Source organism: Falco peregrinus, chromosome 5, assembly GCF_023634155.1.
Source record: "Falco peregrinus isolate bFalPer1 chromosome 5, bFalPer1.pri, whole genome shotgun sequence".
NCBI lineage: Eukaryota > Metazoa > Chordata > Aves > Falconiformes > Falconidae > Falco > Falco peregrinus.
In genome coordinates, this window is record NC_073725.1 from 110,131,309 (window position 1) to 110,144,068 (window position 12,760).

Genomic DNA, 12,760 nt, shown 5'->3' on the forward strand with positions numbered 1-12,760 from the left:
AGTTTATCTTTTTTAGCCCCACCAAACTAAACATGACAGAAGACAACTATTTATAAATACCCTTGGGGTAAATATCAAGCAGGAAGAACTGCAGGAGTTAAAGGTTAAGATTAGCCTGGGATCAAATGGTTATCAATTAGTCATGAATAAATGCAGACTGGAAATTAGAAGATGGTTAACAGTAATGTGAGGAGCAAAATTCTGGAGAGGCCTGTGATTGCAGAGGTGGTCTGGGAAGCTCATGGAAGGACTGTACAACTAAGTAGAAATTCCTGAAGGCAGAAAATGGCTTTTTGTTGTGACCCCTCAGGGATTTGGTGAGCTGCTGTAGTTGAAAAGATAAGCTGTTTTTCCCCCCTGCTAGATTTATAGTGTATGAGTCCTAGGTTTCTGCTGGTTATCTATGGGAATAAGAAAAAATTCCCATTAGTGTGTCATCTAACTTGTGGAGGTTTGGGTTGTTGTTTTTTTCCCCATCCTCTCAACCACTGAAAATTGGTTGCAGCCAGAGGATATAAGTGAGATTTGCTACGTAGCATTAAAATCCTGGGGGGTGGGGGTGGTGTGTGCCTGGCTGGTGGTCCTGGCTGGTGTTCTTAAGGTGAGATTGCTCACAAGTTCATGTTCAGATGGAAACTCCTCCCTCGGTCGAGGCAGCAGAGACTACTGAGGGCTGGTATCCTTGTTCTCCTGCGCAGTAGGGGTACGGTTCGTTTTCACCAAACAAATTTGCACCAGGATGCAAACACCAGGGACTGATGGTATTGATGCCTTCTTCTCACTTTCTTCTTGGTGCACATCATAGGCATGTGCTTCGTCTTTTACTGCAGGCTACGGTGCTGCCGTGCCTGTGGCGTGCCAGCAGGTATCCTCCATACCGTTTTGCCCGAGACAGCTACTGCCCAGTGGCATGCAGGCGTTGGGGCCTCAGCTCTGTAACCGCCGTCTCCCTTCCAGCCCTGGGTTCTCGCGCTACCCAAACTCATAGTGGTACCCCACGGTCTGTACCGATGATCTTGCATCCAGCACTCTGTGATCTTCCCATGGAAAACCAGTGTGTAAAATAGTGATTTTTCTAAACTGCATGAGGGAGGTGCTGGGATATGTGTCTCAGTGCTAGGAGGCACCGCAGGCGTGTGGTCTGCTGTCCTGCTCGCTGCCTTGGCACAGGTAACTTCACGTCTGTCAAGGGACTGCCCCCTGTATTTCTGCACATGGTGCGTGGGCAAAAGGAAAATACCTAAAGGATCCCGATAAATAATACATTCACCTTCTTTCTGCAACATAGAAGACATAACCACAGGTTGATATTTCATTCAAGTACATTTATTTTCCTAATAAAGAAAAGTCCATGTGGCAATATAGAGGAGATAAGACATCATAAACTGTCTAGCTCTCCCGTTTGCTTTATTGATTTCCTTGGTCCCCTGCTAGCAACTTCAGGCCTGGTTAAACTATTTCTGTCTGTTCTATCACGGCCATAGTATTTTTGTGGACTCTCAAGTGAACATCCTGCACTCTCCAGGTCACTGTCCTTCCTTGCTGGCACACAATACAAGTCCAGAATATTTAAAGCATGATTTTGTATTACACCAAGCTGCTCTAGAAAGCACTCTTCACTGATTATAAAGTAATTACGGAGGACAAGTTTCACTCTATCTCAAAACAGCCAGGCATCAGATTCTCAGCTGAAATAAATGGCTGTCTTGCCGTTGCCTTGAGCGCAAACCTACCAGGACAGACCAGCAGCAGGTCTGGTCCCAAGTGGTGAATGTGGCAGAGGAGTTCATTCATAAAACTGACAGTGAGTTACACTAGTGTATATAATTTTTTTTTATTATTATTTTATCTGAGAACTGCTGGGAAGGCTGAGATTAGTGGAGGCTCTCAGAGTATCCAAGTCAATATAGTTAATTATTTAAAACCAAAGATACAGCTTGCTTCAGAGCCCTTTTACTACCTTACAGGTTAGTGGTAAAAACCAACTTCTAGTTGAAGGCTGAGAAAGCAGGAGATGAAGGTACATTATTCAGCGAAGATGTTCAGGACAAGGGTTACCAATTCGTTTGTGCCTGCTCAGCGCCTGGCACAATGGGACCCCCTTGTACGGGGCAACATGTAGTAAGCATCATCAGTAAAAACATAGTATTCCTTGCTCACCCAGAACAACTGTAGTAGGAGAAGACTGACAGATGGATTAGCCCACACTTGTCATTTGTATTTGAGCCCTATTTAAGTAGTGAGGTTTTTCTGCCTCCTGGTCTTGATTTCTATTCTAAGAAAACATGTTTTTCTGATACATATCCTGATACATGTCCTCCTTAATAGCCCATAGGATCTTCAGCAAAGTAAAACACCTGAAGAATGCTGTAAATAAAAGCCTGGACATGCAATGGCCTCTCTTTAATTGGATCAATTAAACTGTTCACTTTGATAAGTTTCAGTGGTTATTACAAGAGCAGGCTTTCAGCTTTTCCAGTATGTCAGGATGCTGCTGGCTAATAGCCGTGTGGCACTCAAAGCTCACGGGCTTGTAATCACGCTGCTGTCAGCAGTGCCACAAGAACATGCAAGAGAAGCACTGAACAGCAGCCTAACTGCTCCCAGCCAGTTAGTGGAGTTTGGATGACACAGTTTTAGGGTGCTCAACCTGATGTGTTGGTTTCTAAGGTCTGCCAAGCCTGTGCCCTCCTACACATCACGCTCCTTTAAGATGTGCTCAGCTGAGCTTCAGTTTCATGTAAGGTACGGGCTTATTTCGCTGAATATGAATTAATTCCTTGCTTATGCCTATATAATGTAAGTAAAAATTAAATTTGCTGACCAGATAGAGGAAAGAATAGCAATCTATCAAGCTATTTAATTTCCTCTTTCCATTGCAAATCATTGTCTGCTAAGTTTGGGAGAAACATCTGTACTTAAAAGTGGTTTTATATTGGCGGAGAATGCAGTAAACTTGAAGGTGAATGTGTTCTGTGAATCTATAAAAAAAACCCTGCACCACTTCCACTTGGAAATCCCTTTAGGAAATACAGTATCTTCTGTAGTATCGACTGCAACAGTTGCCACAAAAGGCCACTGCTTGATTTTGCAGAGCTCCAACCTGTTGACTGCACTTTTCTATCAGAGATGCTCTTTTATATTTGGTGTTTATATGAAACTTGTCATTCTTGAATATGGTAGCTTCTCATAGATCTGTCTTTCTCAAATTCTGCTTTGACTTTTTCTTATATACTTTTCACGGTAAGAATAAGCCTTTTGGGTCAATTAAACTGCTCATTTTTTCTAGCAAAGGGATTCTTTCCTCTTTTTCTTCGTTACACTTTCTTCTGCTATCCCTTTATTTCAGTAGGAATTTTAACAGAATTGACAAGAGCAGGGATGTTATTCCCCACTCCTCCTCTTTCCTCTGATGGATTTTTCAGACTTGGAGAAAAAAGATCATGTTTCTTTAGAAGCAATTTGATCTACCTATGGAGTCATGTGCTTTGGTTTTCAGGACTTAGATGACCCCTTGGGGGGGGGATGGGGGGAAAGCCCACCTACGTACATTATGTGAATATTGCATGTATTCAATTTCCATGATAACTAACCTTCCAAATATTAAGTTAAAGCACTCTTTTTGAGGCGCCAGCGGGTGTGCCTATTTGCTTAGTATCTCATCAACAAGGTAAGTGGAACGTGGGATGTGGCTGAGCATCAGCAGTCCTGTAGCAAACACTGGAGTAGTCCCATCTCCTCTGGCCAGGCTCCTCCTGGGGCATGGCACAGGGAGGGGCGAGGAGCTGGGAGCCAAAGGGCTCCGAGTGAGGAAGGCAAAGATGGTAGGTCCGCAGCATGGGAGACTCGACTTGGAAAAAGAAGGTACGGGGCCTGGGACCACAACTGTGATGTCCTCTGTGGTGTGAGGTGCCAAGGAAAGGGAAGAAAAGCACTGCCTGCTTCCAGCTGCTCGGTACGTGGGAAGCCAGAGGGGTCTCTGGGGAAAAGGCTACAGAATTAACAGTAGATCTGGTGATGGCTAACCATGTTACGCTGTGTGCTGTGTTTCTAACGAGCTCTATCATCTGCATGCTGTTGCTCCTCTAATTTTGAGGAGCCACAGTGGTTCAACAAGAAGGGAGTTTCGGGATGAGGGCCTTTACATAGAAAACTGCGGGATTAAAGGACAGAGGTAAAACACACCCAGGTAAGTAACTACTATTAATGATAAAAAAGAAGGTCTGCAGTTGGTAAAAGAGCAAGAAGTTGGGCCACAGGTAGCAACTGGGTCTCATGCTGCTTCAGAAAGAGGAGTAGAAAGGAATGAGGATGAAGGTGCCCGAAAAAAAACCGTAAAGGGAAGAGAGCCTGCCATGAAAAAGTACAGGGGAAGCAATGTTAGCTGGGGCCACCGCAGCTGGCGGTGTGCAAGGAGAGGCACAGCGGGACAGGACATTTTCAAAGTAAATCCAAGAGTTCAGTTGCTTCACATCTTTCTTTGTGCTCTGAGAATTTCTCCTGGATAAGAGTTTTCCAACTTTCTAAATGTGTTTGCAATTTGCGTTATATTTTTAAGGTCAAACTAAGCAACCAGCAACCAGCATCAGGCTGCTTAAAGTCAAGGACGTGAATGGTGTAAATGACAAAGCAAAGTGGAAGACTATGAGAACAAAAAATCATGATTATGACAATTTTTGATGTCTGGATTATCACATGTGATGTCTGGGTACAACACAAAGCCGTCTTTCTATTCATTCATTTATTTAAAGCCATATGGGTTTTTTTCACAGTCTTTCATCTGCTTTCAATGTCAGAGCTGACCCTTGTTGACTAAGTTATCTTTCACTCAGTAGGTTTGCTCCCAAAAAAGCCTACTCCTCCTTCAGTGAAAAAAATACCATGATTAATGTTTTTCCAAGGTTATTTTTTAATATATTATTTATATAGGCACAAAGACAGTGCTTCTCAGTAGTACCACAATTGACTAAAATAAATTACCGGCTACTCAGCAAAGTCAGAGGATGCTTGTTGATAGTATCCAATCAAATGTGGGGGGGTACAGATGTAGTATCACAGCAGTATCCGTGCCACAAAATAATTAGGGTGTTTCCTACCACAGAAGATCCTTCTCAACACCATTTGGGGTATCAGAAAACTGCAGCTACTGCTAAAGATTGTAATTTGTTCTCAAGTTCTCGTTCTGAGATTTGCATGTTGCTGTAGCAAAACCTTATCTTTTGAATTCCTAACAATGCAAAGCTTCTTCCAGAAAAAAAATGCATAATAAATGAAGTATTAAGAATGATAATTAGAACTTCTCAGATTTAAAGACTGTGCAGAGATCTTGCATTAGATCCATATGATAAGTATGATATGGATGATCGTGTCTGTGCTATGAACTGGAGGCAAGGTCAGACATCACTGGTATCGACAGGACTACATATGAAGAGTGTCTACATTTGTAACGGGACTTAGACCATCAAACAGGAGATAAAAGGCAGTCTGCAAAATTGAGATGAAAATACAATACCAATATTCAAACAAAATGTGCAAGTAGCTAGGAAATACCTTTACTTTGCAAGTCTGAATTTTGAGTGAACTGTCACCTGAATCATGGAGTAAATCAGGCTATCTAGATGTGGTTTTGACCTAACACTCGATTTTATATCAACAACTAGTATGTTGGTACTACTGGAAATCAGTTCCCACGTTCACTGGTGTATTTCAGAATAGGCTCTACTGATCAATCCTCCAACAGGCCGGTATTATCAATATGCTGCCACCAACACTGAAAGCAGGTGCACAGGGGAAAGCACTAAAATTCCCAGGAGAAGAACTAGCAGAGAAAGAAAATCTCATTTTCTGATTTCCATTTACAGCCTAAAATAGCCTGTCTGCTGGGAGCAGTAGTTCTTTGGAAAAACAGTGATTATGAAGACTATGGTCTTATTTACTTTCCACCAGTGTTACAGCATACTGCGTATACTCACAGGATATTTTCAGTCACAGATTCTGCCAGGCAGAAAGGCAGTGGAGTTAATCACATGCAGCAAATTAAACAAAAGCAAAAAAGCCAATAGGCTGGGGGGGGGGGGGGGGGGGGGGCAGCAGCTGAACATTCTGTTACCCTCTCTAGGCAAACTTTCCAAAATTGCATATGGGATCGTAAAGGCAAAGGACAGCGGCCGGTTTCTTAACCTGCATCAACCGACCTACGGACATATCTGCAGTTAGTAGACTGAAGCAGCCTAAGAAATCTGTCTGTACTCACATTATAGTCAGAATTAATGCGCTTCTGTAGTGCAGTTGTTGAAGTTCATTCGCCAACGTATTAGCTGTCCTCTGACAAGTGCTTTGCAGGGTATGAGCTACTGTGTGCCCCGAGCTCCTGTCCCAGGAGCAGGCAGATCCTGTAGAAAGGGCTCCTAAAGCACAGAACAGGGCCAGAACGTTCACCAGCAGCAGACTGGGATTACCATCCAAGGACATTGCAAGCAGTCTTGAATCTAATGTGAATTTGCAGCATGGGAGGAAAGGTATAAATGGCAGGAATTAAGGGTGGTTTCAGCACAGCTCAACTGGATGCAGATGTTCGCATCTTGTATCCTGTTGGGCTGAGTGTCATCTTTGGCAGCACATCCTTCCTTTGTTGAAAATGTGGCCTAGAACATTCTTGCAGAAATACACCTCTTTTTGTCATTGTTCCCTCCAGTGGACATAGAAATGTATCAGTCCTGATAGCTTTCTCTCTAGAAACACAGAAATAATAAAATTCATTTATAATCAATGGTTAGTGATAAGTTGTAACAAGCTAACTCAGCTCAGTATAACCAAGCCAACAGCGTACAACAGAATTACGGCAATCAGCATTTACGGGAACAAACACATCAGTGTTTTAAATTAAAACTGTTCTTCCATTAGCTCAAAGTAGCTTGTAAAATCTTTCACTGTGGCTAAAATCTGCAGTAATGTCAGATATCGTTCACCCAAAGATGTGCTGTAATACTTACTTATGGCATTAGCATTTTAAGGTTTTTTTGTGAAGTAAAGCAGCAGAGATCAAGTGGACTCTCTTGCACCTGCTATGGCTTTGAAAGATAGCATGTGCCTGCTCAGGAATTAAATTAGGAATTAAATATTGAATCAAGAATACACATGTAAGGAGTTAAGGAGATCTGAATGCTGAACTTGCATCTACCATGCCACAGGCATAAACAGAACGTGCTACAGTCACCCTCTCTCCTGAGCAGAAGATAACTCTGCCAGAATCCCGGCACAGCATCCCGGAGCCTCTTGCCCAGGAGGTGGCTGACCTCCTCCCAGTGAGTGGGGGGAAGAGACAAAAGGTGGTCTTAGGCGAGAGATGCCCAAAATGTTCTTTGTATTCTTCCAAGAGGAAAGTAAATCACTGACCATTTTATTACTGTGGACTGGAAGATGGGCTGGTGGAGATGCAGTTCACACAAGACTCCACAACTCTGAGACTGAAAAGATACACCAAGTTGAAGACGGATTATGTGTTTCTTCTGGAAAGGTGAATCCTTTACTCTCTCATGGGAAGATGCAAAGAGGATTATGATGGCAATATCCTTCCTCAGGCAGATTTTGGGGTTTTTTTCCTGGAAAGAGAGATCTTTCCTAATAAAAACCTGCTCTTCCTTATGAGCTAGCCTTTGTCAGCGACCACAGGACTGCATGGACACAAAATAGATTTTGTCTGCCCAAAACAGCTCACAGGCATTGACTATCATTTTTTCTTTACTGGATAAAAGGAGGAAAATGGCTTTTAAATTAGATGTTGGAACCCCTTCCAGAATTGCAATAGAAGATACTGAATCTATCATTCTTCATACAGTTACCTCCTCCTCCATGAGCTCCTACTACCATAAAAATTGTTTGTTGCTAGCTGAGCTGAGTGAATAATTTGCAGTTTCATATTTGTTAAAGGAATTTTTCCTCTTCCTCTTTTCATTATTTGTCCACAAGCAGATTGGTTTTCTTAAATATTTTTTTATCAAAAACGTGTGCTGTAATCACTCTGCAAGTAAATCTTGCCATAAATTATTTGTGAGCAATTTGTTGCAAGAAGTCTTCAAACATTTGTCCTAATTCCATTCATTCTTTATGAACTTGCATCACGTGGTGTCCGTTTCTGTGAACACAACATCAAAAGAGCTGATTTTGATCATTCTCCTGTAGAACAATCCCACTTCTGAACCCGAAACACTCACCTAGAAAGCACATTTTATTGAAAAATTATTTAAGACTTAGGGTTGCACATTCACCGGGATGCTTGCAGTTTACATGCATCTGTGATTTTGACACTAACGAGAAGGTAGTTTTCTCAGCCCTAACGAGAACGTTATTTTACCTACTTCACAACTTGAATCTGCTCCTCACCAGAGCTTCTGTCTCATCCCAGTTCATTACAATTTGTCTCACAAAATGTCCCTTGTGAGAGATGAGGCTTTCAACAGCATATAAAGTGGTTGGGTTCCAAATTATGACTGAAATGATGCAGAATTTCACCATCTAAAAATTACTTAATTCCCAGAAATAAAGACAGGATTCTCCTGGTTATTGTTGCATCTCAATGAAAAATAAGACTGCATCAAAATGCTAGCTGACGAGTCTGATCCCGACCCTGCAGGAGTCTGTGGAAAGCTTTCCTTTCTCAGTTTTCTAGATGGAGGAAACTGTCCTTCTGAGATTGTAAAATACTATCTTTTCAGCTAAAAGTTTAAAAGAATGATTGCACCGTTCAGAGGGATCTGGGTACTTTACTACCATGCATCCTCTTAAAAAGAAAAGTGTTAGCATGACTCTGTGATATTGAAAAGGAGGTAAAAGTCAACTCGAACACCAAGTGCCATCGTATACCAGAGTTAGAATGTCAAATCCAAGTCTTACAGTTGGCTTTAAATGTTTGCCTTGAAGATGTCTGGAAAATACAGACCTTGGCTCTGGTTGGTATGCAGTGGAAATACTTTACTGTATTTTAAATAATGTAAACAGTTGCTGCAACTGACACCCAGGCACTTTATCATGTTAGGTAGGAAAAATGGAAATGAAAAAATCATTAAATTCACAGATGATGATGTCTGTGATTGTAACCGGGACACATATGGGTGTCTTGGCCATGGTCCCTTACAAAGGGTCCACTCTATGAAAATGGGAAAACCTTGAACAAGTTAAAAACCCACATCTGCATAGAATTACTGAAGACTGCAAGTCATAAACTAATTAACATTTTTTCAGATATGAACATTGGAAAAGGAAGTTATATTTTGCTCTCAAACAAACTTCATCTGAAACTGAAATTGTCAGTGCAGAAAAAACGTAGTGCATGGTATTAATGTTCTTAAGCTGCATCACCTGAGAAGGGCTGAATTTTTAACTCTTGGTACTCATAAATAACTCTTGGGATAATTCAGTCTGCTTCATTTAGCTGGCTGTGGAGGTAAGTTGTTGATGCTAAGCACCGAAATTCCCTGAACCCATCTTTCAAACAAGCAGTTTGGGCTTGTCCACCACCCTGGGTGCTGCAGCCAGCCCAGCCGTGGGGACAGGGGAGCCCCACACCCCGCGGCAGCTCCTGCAGGGAGCCCCACCACCACCCCCATGCCAGCGGACCCGAGGCGGCTCAGCTGAGCTGTGAGTGTGCTGGCTTTAACAGAGACAGTAAAATCACCATGAGATGCTCTAACAGGATAATTATATCGTGTTAATTTGCATCTCCTTTTTGTGATGTAGTTGTACACAGCCAACATAGTAACTGGAAATTAATACAGCACAATGCATGCCCTGTCATGTCATACCGCTGGCCTTTCTGAGCAAGATTTTTTTTTAACGCTATACTCATAAATCAAGTCCCTCAAGACAAGAAAATTATTATGAAGCTGAACAATAATAACTTACACTTAGAAAAGCTCCCTACTTTCTCTTCCACCTGGAACAGAACAGGGAGCTCTTAAGATTGTTTTCTTGTATGCTGTAGTTAAATTTTAAATCTTCAGCAACAACAAATAAATCCATGCTTCTGCTAAGTTACTTAACCAGCGTAGTGTTGTATCCACTCTCTAGAAAGTTCTGTATTTTCTCCTTGGAGCAGGTAATACTACATGCATCGGTTTAAAGGCTGATCCCACCATTTTAGAGAAATGGCTCAGCAATTCCTGCATCAAGCGATGTGTATGGTATTCCTGTTCCTGCTAGACATGGACCTCAAACATAACAGAATCTTTTAATTTGGTTTTACTTACCTTTTATGCTGAATCATGTAAAATGTGACTAACTCACAGATGCAGCACATTTGCACTTTTCACCATTAGCTGGTATTTTTTTCCCCAGTGCCTACGTTATGTGACTACACATTTGATATTCCAATACTAATTGAGCTTTAGGGCAAAGAAATGGTGATGTGCTGGCATACAGTATTTTAAAACTTTTTAAGAAGATGTATTCTTTCGGTGCTTTCTTTTACCTGTAATTATTACAGAGCCCTACAATATTATATATGAGAGGAAAAAGTTGCTATTCTAAAACAAAACAGACCCTAGCCTTTCTTATTTTGAATTTGCATGCTCAAGTCCATTTACATCATTGAAAGGGCAGCAGTCCAAAATACAAATAGCCAGAGCTCAAACAGCAAGGTTGCCACCCTGAATAGCCAGAAACCACAGCAATCATTTAAGTAACAGCACTCTGTGCAGATTCATGCAGTTTCCTACCTGTGGCTTGCTTCCACCTACATCAGAATGAAATACTTCGTTAAACTGTTGCACTGTGCTCTGCTTCACTGGACCAAGTGATGTGAAACAACACAAAATAAAGTACACTGTACACCGTGTACTCCTATTGTACAGAGCAGGTATAACCTCTGCAATTATGCCCCAACTGCATGGCGAATACCAGGTAAATACACAGCAATTGCATGTTCCTACAGCTTACTTGTTAATTATGCATTGTTACTAACAAGTTCAAAGATAAATTATCATAGCACTTGCAGTATTTAGGTGCTTGCAAAGCTCCTAAGCTGTGTAATAATGGAATTTGTACTCTGAAATGCTTGCTTTTGTTAGTTTTCCATAGGAATGGGGAAGGGAAGCAACCCACCCCTCACTCCCAAGGGCCGACAGCTTAAGCTTACTGGTACAGCAGAGGGATGCTACTGTACAAAATAACAAGACGCTTCTGCCAATAAGGAAATTTGGACAAATTAACAAAAAATAATACTAATTAACCATTAATAAATCACTTTTTGAATTCCATTTAGTAATTCTCCTAAGCAAATGCTGAATTTAAATTCACTAGTACTTGCATGCAATAGAACTGTTTGCCTGACCCAACACTGAATCTTGTACAGGCTAGAAATGAGAAGAAAACCTCATTTCATTGATGTTGCCAGCAAAACTCCTATTGATTTCAGCGAGAGCAGGGCTCTACCCAGACAGCTTACTTGTAAATGGATTCTTGAAATAGCTTATATTATATTATGTCAGAAATATATCACCATGTAAGGCCACTTCATAGTCTATGCTAGTTCTTCTATGAGCCGCACTGCAGTATTTTAAACTACAACTTATAACTTTTAATAGGTTATTTTAATAGTATTCAATAAAATGAAATTAGCTTCTCTATAAACATTGCTCTTCTCCGAAGTGAGGCCTCAAGTTATGGCTCTGTAATGGTTGTTTGGTCAGCCATTTATACCAACTTTTACAACTCATGTTGGACCACCTTGGGTTTTATTTTAAATATTTTTTAATTTCATTATTTTCACACTGATTTTCAATCTGAAAGGTGATGTTGATGTGTCTGACCCTTTTTTTTCCTGCTGTAGTTGTTGAGCTATTTCCTCTAAAAAATGACTACCGTTTATTGCAAGGAAGTGCAGACGTTAGTCTTTGGGTACTGCAGGATCGGAATAGCCAGCAGAAACAAAATGGCCAGCTATTATTATCTGTTACGCACAAAAATCTTAAATATGGACTAAAAGGCCACTGAAATTGGCCGTGCATAAATGCAGATGACAATGGCAACCTTAGGGCAGAGAGATGAGATGCCAGGGACGAACCAGACAAGGATGAATGGCCAAGCAAGATGGAAGGTGGCATTGGCTGTGCTGATGGGCCACCCCCAGCCCCTGCTGCCACCTCTGTGCACCTCCAGGAGAACAAGGATCTTCTGACAGCATTTTGAGGAAGATTAGAAGACAGCTTTGTGGGTGAAATAACTTCTTGGCCGCAGTGGAAATTTTGGAAGAATTATATGTTGGAGGGACAAGTCAGTAGTTTCCCAGTGAAAGAGATGGCTAGGGGAGATGGGTCAAGGAGGGTATCAGGAAAGCAAAGAACAGTAACTTATTTGAATAGAGAAACAGAAAACAAAAGAAGACTGAAGAGATTAGTAAAGATGTAAAGCCATAAATTAGAAAAAAATATTTTACTTCATCATTCTAATGGCATTGGTCAAGCCCAGAAAGCAGGCATGTTAAGGATGTGAGCTACAAGATCATCAGAGCCTGGTTCAAAGGTTTAGTTTTCAGCTAGGCTAGAAAAGGGTGTATCTTAAATGCCATTTGTGATGGAGAAATAGCTGTTGAATTTAGATACACTCTGTACAGGCCAATCCATAGAGTAACCTCTGCTGAAGATGAGACAGTGGATGGGAATGACAAAAAAGTAATGTGATCATACTGGTCATAGGAACAGGGAAATAAACTGATGGGACAAGCTTGGAAGAGACTCTAAACCCCCATGTTTTAAGATACTGACCT

General features: G+C 41.4%; 1 long non-coding RNA gene across 5 annotated transcripts in view; it reads right to left on the minus strand.

Moving 5' to 3' along the window:
* Window positions 1-1,304: 1,304 nt before the first annotated feature.
* Window positions 1,305-12,760, minus strand: part of LOC114010788 (uncharacterized) — a 28,387-nt gene continuing 16,931 nt past the window's right edge. Inside the window, exons 4-5 of one of the 5 annotated variants that reach the window (XR_008747356.1) lie at window positions 9,901-9,931; window positions 1,305-8,134 (exon numbers count right to left, since the gene is read on the minus strand). This is a non-coding gene — a long non-coding RNA (uncharacterized LOC114010788). Of the gene's footprint in view, window positions 9,932-12,760 lie in introns of all 5 variants that reach the window. The other 4 variants (XR_008747357.1, XR_008747355.1, XR_008747354.1 and 1 more) reach the window with 4 other exon arrangements.